The following is a 10,668-nucleotide window of genomic DNA, read 5'->3' as shown; positions in this document are numbered from 1 at the left end:
GTCATTTCTTCCAAGTTGTTATGCAACCAATTGAGAACTCTAAGAACTCATATGCAAAGCCAACCTTAACTGGAATGGGCACAGAATATGTCAACACGATAGGTTATAAACCTCAAGTCGTGTGCTAGTGAAGAACTTCAGGTTTTATTCTTGATTAGTTCTTGAGACTTTCAAGACCTTTAAGACTCCCACTGTCCTATTGACATATAAGACTTTCTTGTCAGATATTCAAGAGATAGTGTGGATTCTAATCAAGACAAACACTTCACACAATTGGCCTTAGTTGGTCTTTGTTTTATCCAAAACATTACAACTTACCAATTTCAAATGTACATGAGTAAAAAACTTTTACTCTTACATTTGACAAGTGTTTTAAACCTTTCTTTAAGACATGTCACTCAAGTTACAATCTTGGAGTATGACTCTAAGACTTGTATTGGAACGAAGTATGACTCATCTTCTTGATTTAACCATTTCAACAATTCAAGATCCCTCTTCTTAGTCATAAGAATGCACTAAGACTTCCTTAGAGAACTAATTGTGCGATGGTTTCTTAATCATTAAGATGATCACAAAAACTAATACTAAAGTACTCTCCCATCTTTTCAGATTTGAGAAACTTTTATCCTTCTGCCTAAGTTGATTCTTCTTATTCGCTCTGTCATACAATGGAACCTTTTCCAATGTCTCAGAATTACACTTAAGCTTGTAAGTATAACCATATTTACTGAACTTAAGTAAATTATGACGAATAATCTTATCGATCTTTTGTGGTGGACTTAATCAGTGCACAAGACTATGTACTCGATCCCTTAGTCCTTTACTTGACTCACACATCCATGTGAACAAGTAATTAGTCTTAATTTTCCAATACTTGAAATTTCTCATTCGTCATGCTATATGACTTGCATGATTCCAAGTTCTGGTCCAATTGAAACTTGGGTGATGAGAATGTTTCCTTATTTGGTAAATTTATACATTACCACAAATGAAAGAATCAATTTCATATTTCCACTCTTGCTATTAATGGAATCTTATAAGCAACAAAAATTTTCATAGATGCCATTGTAAGGACATTTTAAAATAAATAAAATCAGAAATTTTCCTTTTATTCTAAAAACTTTGAGGAAGAACTTCTCCTTACAATCCATATGAAAACTTGTTGTTATCTATTCCTAAGCAATATCTCATAACTCCTAAGAAGTACCTCAAGCATCCAATCTTCAAACTATGCGATAGAAATCCATCTACGCGAGTAGATTCAGCATATTCTTTCTTTAAGTTTCTTTACTTTTCTTTGATTCTTAAAACATCACCATGTGACCCAGTCACATCATGTATCAAGAATCTCAGAGTAGAAACGTAGCAAAGTTAGATAGTGGACTTTACCTGAAGTAGAGTCAAACTTATTGACTTTAACATCCCTTGGTAAAATTGGCAGCTTCACAACCAATTCCCCTTCCTTTTGCAACTTAACATATGGACACTTTGGTAATGGTACTATCTCAGACTTAGCTTTTCTCTTACCATTTGGTCAACCGAGTTGACTATGTCTGATCCCTTTCCATTGGGAAGAAAGAGCTTTACTGGATATCCAATGTCATCATTGTCAATGTCCATAAAGTTTTAGGAAGTTGATCTTAGCAAATAGATAAGATCATTAAGGGTCTTGTCTTAGTCTGTTTCATGGGAGTCTCAAAGGAACTCACTATGTGTCTTAGAAAGTGATTGAACATCTAACTTTCTCAAGACTTTGACACCCAACTCTCCCGGCTTGTAAAAATGTGACTACATCTCCAAGATGTGATCACACCTAGACCTTGCCTTGCCAATAGGGCTTGAGTGACCTTGAACTTGTGGGTTAGGGATAATAATTGGAGGAAGTGAAAGAAGTATGATTTCTATGGGACATCATCTTCATTTAGGAAAGTTTGTTTCAAGAGATTTGGGAAGATCATAAATGTCTAAACCAGTCATGTTTTGGGAGATATTCAAGATAGTTGATCTAAATTCCTTAATATAACATCCAATATGAAATATTAAGGCTAGGACCCAACAAACTATTTTATAACTTAGAAGAGGGATGCCGTAATCCAAGCTAAAAAATATTTGAAGGTAGGTGAATGACGATTCACCAATTTCCACCAAGATAAATGAAATATATTATTAGGTTTTAATTGGTTTTGAAACTCCTAGACCTTTTGAGATTCATTGAACTTTTCAATGGCATGTTTCAATCTCGAGTGTGCCCTTCAGGTTTTGTGACTGGGATGCCGAGGATCACAAAACAAGGTGTGAAGTAACCATGCAAATATACTTGGTACCCTTAAGTGTTTACCCCTCAATCGCTGTGTCGGTTAACCGCACACGCTCCATCGATACTATGATAAACATTAAGTTACCCTTTGCCTACCTTGTTAAATACAAGTTCGTGTGTCGGTTAACCACACACGCTCTACTAACCGACTTAAACAAAGTGCAAAGTGTAATTTCATGGATTAACACCTTATTCACATTTTCCTAAGTAACTAAGATTGGGTATTATTAGGAGTTTAGTTACTTAGTATTCATCATTAATAATTTTAATGAAGTGAGAATTATAGTCCTTGTCCTACCCGTTCGGCTAACGACCCTCCACCAGTCAAGGAAGTGGTGGGTGAGAGTGGAAACCCATTAAACTGCCATTTTATAGGCAGTAACCTTATACCCCCTTATAGACCGGCTTCGTGAATGAGGCCTACTAACGGTAAGACTGACTTGCTCTTATACATATATATAAATATTATTAACTTATAATATTATAAAGTATAAGGGTTGAATTTTAATTTTTAAAATTCTAAGGGCTAACTTAGAATTAAAGTATTCATAAGTGAAAACTTTTTCAAATTCCAAAACTTGAGGGCAAGTTTTAAAACTATTCAAAACTAATTAATTTCATAACCTATGTTTTTAAAGTAATGTTAATCCAAAAACTCTTCAAGTTCCATAACTTGAGGACAAGTTATGGAAGACTTTAAATTATTAAAGAATGTAACTTTTTCTTTATTTTGTAACTTATGGAATTAATTAAGGTTACATATTTTATTACTTAATGAAGAGACTCTTGAACCACCATAACTTGAGGACAAGACTCTTCATTTTTTTTGTAACCATTGCCAACTTTTATGAGTTTTATGAAACTTAAATGTGACTTTTCATATAACTTGAGGACAAGTTACAAAAACACATTTTAGAATCAACTCTTAGATTAAAATGGATTGAAAACAATAATTTCACATAACTTCCTATTAATCTAAGCAACTCATAAGAACAAGATAATTCAAATCAAACCTTTTTCATGTAATTAGCCTAATCGCAAACAAATTAAAAACATGAATCTATTGATAATTATCTTTGAAATTGGATTAGCATGAACATTACCACATCAAAAACAAGTTTATAAGTTCAAAATCAAATTAGGGTAATGTTCCTAGTCCATTTTTAGCCAAAAAAAAACTCGAAAATATGCTGTCTGGGGCTCCTACTCATCGAGTGCATGAACCTACTTGACGAGTAGGATGATTTTACTCATGGACTCGGCGAGTTCATCAGTGGACTCGGCGAGTCCAATGACCAAAAAGCCAAAAAATCGATTTTTCAGCATTTTTCAGCAATTTGCATCAAGTATAATTGAAAACAAGCCTATCCTCTGATACCACTGTTGGGTTTTGAGCATTCTAACACTCCTAAGTGTACATGAAACCCTAAATACCTTGGATCTATGTTTTCTCTATTATACATAGAAATATGAACATCCAAGATATTATCCTAATCTAGCATACAAAACAATGAATATAACAAGACAGAATACATACCTCTTTGATGTAGAATGTCTTCATGAAGCTTGAGTGCCTAGTGCCTCAAGTGTGACACCTCAAATGGTTCACACAACACCAAATACACTTGGAATGACTTGAGAGAAATCCACAACTCATGAAATCGGCTAGCACTTCTTTTTCACACACTAGTGCCGATTTTGGTGAATAATATGATGCTTATATAGTGTGTTACAATTAGGGTTACACCATGTAAACCCTAATTGTCATGACCTTTCATTTCCATAACCCATGGGTTATGTAACCTCCATGGAGCATCCATGGAGAATCCTATGAGTTTAACCCAACTTGATAATCCATGGAGCTTTGGCCCACTATATAAGTTATGGATTATTTTCACAATCGACCCATATATTTAATTAGTCTTCTTTTGATCACATAATTAATTCTAAATTAATTATTGATCAATACTAATTAAATATTATTATTCTTATTATTAATATACTAGAACTTATAATATATTAATAACCATAAGTGTCTTATTTCTCTCATTTAGTCTATCCAAGTGCATGATGCCATGCAACCCAAATGGACCATGCCGGGTCGGGTCAAGTCTCACCAATTATAGTTATGGACTTAGACATTAATCCAACACCAATCACTACATCTCAACCAGCAACTACCATTCCCATCCCTTATCCAATATTCACTGAAGCAACAACAACCACCACTACTGGAGTTCGAACCAACGTATCTGATACGGGGGCTCGTTCTTCAGCAACCGAACCACCAGTTACAACTAAACCTCCCTTCACTAAAAAACCTTTATCACCTACCCAATCCACTAACACCACCCTAGTTCTTGGAGGTGAGGACTTCGAGTTTGATTCCACTTAATTCAGTCCCTACCGTGTCTAGAGTGACGATGACGAAGATGCTCCTGTCACCAAATTCCATCTAAAGGCTGTTAATGACAAGCTTGACCAACTGCTTTCCTCCTCCTCCACTGGTGCCTATTCAGATGCTGCTCTCAAAGCTTTACTTTCCTCGGTTGTCCAAGAACATAATGGCTCTCTCACTACTGCAGCTAAGGCTATTGACACCTCTACTTCCCAATGACAGAAGGCCTCCCTTGCCATTGAGGCTTCAACTAAGGAATGTAAAGAAGCCACTGCAAAAGTCGATAAACTAATTTCTGAGGCTCACTTGTTTTTAGATTCTTTGCAGGCGGCTGCTCAAAAGAATTCTCAAACGGTGAATGCTTCGGTTGATAACCTTCAATGTTCTCTTCAAGCTGAAAGGTCCAATCTTGAAGCTACTCATCAAGCCATCGAAGCTGCCAATGCCACTCTACATGATAATGTTAATGATCGTTTGACTCAACTGAAGGCAGAGTTGGTTGTGGAAAAGTGTATCATGGATGAGCTGGACAAACGAACCTCTCAGCTAAAGATGCAGAACCTCAAGCTTCACACTGCAACAACTGAGCTTAATGATCTGAAATCTGAATGGGAGGTTATTCGAAGCTCTGTTAGCGATGTTCATTCCATTTTGCTTCACCTACTCGATGCCCATGATCCTATTATGACCATCACCATCAGAAGACATTTGGCTGAAAAGCTACGACCATCATTTGACATCCTTAGTCACATTGAGGGTGTTCCGGTGACTGATGTCCAGCCGAAACAAGGGGGAGATAAGGCGAAGGTGAAAACTCAACCTCCTCCTGAACCGAAGTCATCCACTGAACCAAAGGTTAATGAAGCTTCGGTCGGTAAGAGAGATAAGAAGAAAAAGAAGATTGGTGAAGATGACACTGATGATGAAGATGATGTTTTTGAAGAAAATTCCGCTAAGCCTTTTCAGAAAACAAAATCTTCTGATAGAGAGCTTCAAGAAAAGTTCAAGAAACAAATGGCTGAGTTAGAGAAGCAGCAGAAAGAAAAGGAGCTCATGGAAAAGAAAAAGTCCGTTTTTCCAGAGTGGACTATTGACTCGCTTCAAAGAAGCGCAATAGACGAACCAAGAACACATTGGCTCGAGCCTCTTATGTCGTTCAGTCTTGAGAACTCAAAGGATGAGCAGTTTGATATGCCAATCACACGAAAGGCATTCATCTTTCACTATTTCAACTCAACTGTTGCCATCCCATCTCCAGACCCAAAGGTGGATAGGGATCTGTTAGAGTTCTATCTGGAGTTCGCTCAACCCCAATACTTGACCTGGAGTTCGCAGAAAATCACTATTGTCAAGGTACTGAAGCCCTATACAGCAGGGAAGTTCGTTAATGTGAAATTTAAAGTGACTCGAGGCTCTGAAGGTTTGGTTCACAATTTCTCTCTTATTGATCTGCCGAACCTCAACCCCATGACTGGATACTCCTCAACAACATCTTACTGTCAAATCCTCAGGAGTATCAGCCTATAATTGATCATATCAAGCGAATGCTTGTCTGCTACATTCACGAAGTAGCGAAGATGGATCAAGAAATCTCCTCAGCAATTCACAAGCGAACCACGATCAAACCAATGGGAAGAGCTGGCGATATTAACTCGATGGTCAAAGGCAAGATTGACACAAAGCACCACAATGTGATGTTTATCAGAGGCGAAGGTCAAAAATGCCTGTTTGCTCTTGTTGATAAGCATCTTTTCTCAACCTCTTGCTTGGAGCACATTCTGGAAATCATTCAGAGGTGTAATCAGAACTCAGCGGCCGACAAGAAGATGTTTACTGACATGCTGAGATGGTACATTCAATTTCGGCAGACTCTTCTTGCAATCATCCCTCGGTTGTTCAAGGTGGTGAAGACTGTGAAGCCTACTCAAAGGAAATGATCTCTCGCCTCATTTAACGCAAAGGGGGAGATTGTAGGGCTTATAGTGTTGCGTCATGGGCTTGATCCTTAGCCCAGTTTTGGTTGCCGGTTTGGACCTGTCCTACCGTGCATGTTTTTCTTCTAGGGTTTTAGTATTTTAGGTGCGTGCATGCATCCTTTGTTAGTAACGCTTTTATTATTTTCTCTCACAAGTATTGTAAACCCTAGCTCGCCTCTATAGTGGAAGTTCTTCATCGAGCTCTGTTGAGGCGTGACTATATTTGAATCATAAGCATTACTTTGATTCTATTATGTGTTCTTAATCCTATTGTGTTTGTTTTGTTTGTACTTCATCTTTACCTGTGAAAGATCTAAATGATCTGAGTTTTTTTCACATCAATTTTTTAAAGCTCTTCATTTTGCTGTTTTTGTTTAGCAACAAGCTCCCTCATTTCTTATATTTCATCATTTTTTTTTTCGGAATGTAAGATACATCCATTTTATCGTTCCTATTGGGAACCTCCTTTGCAAAATATCCTAATCCATTAAGTCTTCTTTTTTTTATCATGACCACCAACAACAACATAAAATAGCTTGTCCTCCTCAAATTCAACACATTCAGCTTCCAACGCTTCTCGTTTTTCTATATAGGCCGCCTATAAAATAAAAATAATATAAGTTAAAAGATATCAAATTTATGAATGATATTATGGACTAGCTACAATATAAAAGTTTAACACTAAAATGAATATTACATGAATTTGTCTATCTTTTTCATTTGTGAAAGTGACTTCATCGTGATTCTTCATGTGTGTATACAGGAACAATTCACTATGGGGTGGATCACGTCCTAATTTCCTCTTCTGCATAAATACCATATAAAATGTCAAATATATAGATAAACATATATAAACATTGATATGATGTGCCATTTAAAAAATTACCAAATCAGAAGCTATCTTCAAATGACTTGCGGATCCAACATTATGTGTAGGTTTTGCTACTCCGTTAGCCACACCGTTACACCTATTTTTCTTATTCTACTCATATTTTAGCTTGTATTCTTCTGTATTCCATTTTAATTGCAAGGAGTTCAAGACTTCATGTGGAATATGAGTTGGTTTAAAGCCATGTTTGTTTCTTTTTGGGTTCCGCATGTTGAAGAGATATTGACCATAACTTTCTACCGCTTTCCTTTCCCAAGCTTGCCTCACCAGTGAGTCTATTTTTTCATCCCAACAACATTTTTCTACACATTAACAATATAAACATAAGTTTAAGTGTAAATGTTTACCAAGCAACAATTTATCACATATAGTTAATTACCTGAAACTCCTCCAAATATAATTCGTGCAATTCTTTGCTTACTTTTCCCCAAACATACCCTTATAGATCTACTCTTTGTTTAAAGGACTGACCGATAAATGTGCAGAAGGGCCTAGTGGCATTAGCCTGCAATTAATCATGTGATGTGTTAAGTTATGAACTGATATGCACGTGCAAACCAAAATTTTAAACATAAAAAAAGTTGTAATTAAGATTTGATTGGTAACTCACGTTTTTTTTTCCAAATATGAACAGTTAAACGTCCATATGGTCATTGGTCAACATGATGTAGTTGCTTATGGTGTCCATGGATGACATACGGGTCATTAGTCAACATGGTAGTTGCTTATGGTGTACATGGATGACATACAGGTCATTGGTCAACATGGTAGTTGCTTACGGTGTCCATAGATAACATACATGTCCTTGGTCAACATGGTAGACACTTATGGTATCCATGGATGACATACGGTTCATCGGTCAACATGGTAGTTTCTTATGGTGTCCATGGATGACATACGGGTCATTGGTCAACATGGTGTAGGTGTTTATGGTCTCCGTGGATGACATGGGTCGTTGGTCAACATGGTAGCTGCTTATGGTGTCCATGGATGACATATGGGTCATTGTTCAACATGGTAGTTGCTTATGATGTGCATGGATGACATACGGGTCATTGGTCAACATGGTAGTTGCTTATGGTGTCCATAGACAACATACAAGTCATTGGTCAACATGGTGTAGTTTCTTATGCTGTCCATGGATGAAAAATGGGTCATTGGTTAACATGGTAGTTGCTTATGGTGTCCATGGATGACATACAGGTCATTGGAAAACTTGGTGTAGTTGCCTATGGTGTCCATGGATGACATATGGGTCATTGGTCAACATGGTAGTTGCTTATGATGTGAATGGATGACATATATGTCATTGTTCAATATGTTAGTTGCTTATGGTGTCCATGGGCGACATGTGGGTAATTGGTCAACATTGTGTAGTTGCTTATGCTGTCCATGGATGACATATGGGTCGTTGGTCAACATGGTAGTTGCTTATGGTGTCCATGGATGACATATGGGTCATTGGTCAACATGGTAATTGCTTATGCTGTCCATGGATAACATACGGGTCGTTGGTCAACATGGTAGTTGCTTATGGTGTCCATGGATGACATATGATTCATTGGTCAAGATGGTAGTTGCTTATGGTGTCCATGGATGACATATGTGTCATTGGTCAACATTATGTAGTTGCTTATAGTGTCCATGGATGACATACTGGTCATTGGTCAACATGGTAGTTGCTTATGGTGTCCATGGATGATATACGGGTCATTGGTCAACATGGTAGTTGCTTATGGTGTCCATGGATGACATATGTGTCATTGGTCAAAATGGTAGTTGATTATGGTGTCCATGGATGACATACAGGTCATTGGTCAACATGGTAATTGCTTATGGTGTCCATGGATGACATACGGGTCATTGGTCAACATGGTGTAGTTGTTTATGGTGTCCATGGGTGACATACGGGTCATTGGTCAAAATGGTAGTTTCTTATGGTATCCATGGATGTCATATGGGTAATTGGTCAAAATGGTAGTTGCTTATGGTGTGCATGGATCACATATGGGTCATTGGTCAACATGGTAGTTGCTTATGGTGCCTATGGATGACATACCGGTCATTGGTTAACATGGTAGTTTCTTATGGTGTCTATGGATGACATACAGGTCATTGGTCAACATGGTAGTTGCTTATGGTGTCCATGGATGACATACGGGTCATTGATTAACATGGTGTGGTTGCTTATGGTGTCCATGTATGACATATGGGTCATTGGTCAACATGGTAGTTGCTTATGGTGTCCATGGATGACATACAGGTCATTGGTCAACATGGTAGTTATTTATGGTGTCCATGGATGACATACGGGTCATTGGTCAACATGGTAGTTGCTTATGGTATCCACGGATGACATACAAGTCATTGGTAAACATGGTGTAGTTGCTTATGGTGTCCATGGATGACATATGGGTCATTAGTCAACATGGTAGTTGTTTATGGTGTCCATGGATGATATATGGGTCATTGATCAACATGGTACTTTCTTATGGTGTGATGGTATTACCCATGGATGATATATAGGTCATCGATCAACATATATCATTTGTGCCGGTTTTGTATTAAAATAGATATTGATTTTTCTTTTCATTATGACTTTTGACAAAACTACCCTTACTAATTAAATATGAGTCATTCTATGTGTTAGGACAATTTCGTCATTTTATAACGGAACATCTTTTATGCGCCATAATGTTTTTCGACGAAACATGTTGTTTCAGTTCTTTACTCTTATTTCAGTCACTTGCAAACAACCCCAATTTCAAAATTCCGACAGTAAAAAAGCCCTAATTTTTTTTTTGCATTATCGTTATCTTAGTGAAGGTTTATTATTATGGAAGTTGGTACTTCTTCGAAGATGCAATCAAGAAATCAAAGGAAATCACTAACAGACATGCCATTGTAAGTGATGAAGAAAATAATAGTCGACTTGGGAAAAATTTCAGCAGTCGAGGCTTTCAGGATGAAGAGTGTGTAAGTTTTGTCTTCGATCATTCTATTTCACAAGTGTATTTGAGTTGTCTATACATTTTGGAGTGAATGTTGTGTTTCGTTTGCAGTTGCAGATTCTTTATCGAGGCAGGAA

Source organism: Lactuca sativa, chromosome 5 (genome assembly GCF_002870075.4).
Source record: "Lactuca sativa cultivar Salinas chromosome 5, Lsat_Salinas_v11, whole genome shotgun sequence".
In the NCBI taxonomy this organism is placed as follows: domain Eukaryota; kingdom Viridiplantae; phylum Streptophyta; class Magnoliopsida; order Asterales; family Asteraceae; genus Lactuca; species Lactuca sativa.
This window is presented reverse-complemented; position numbering follows the sequence as displayed.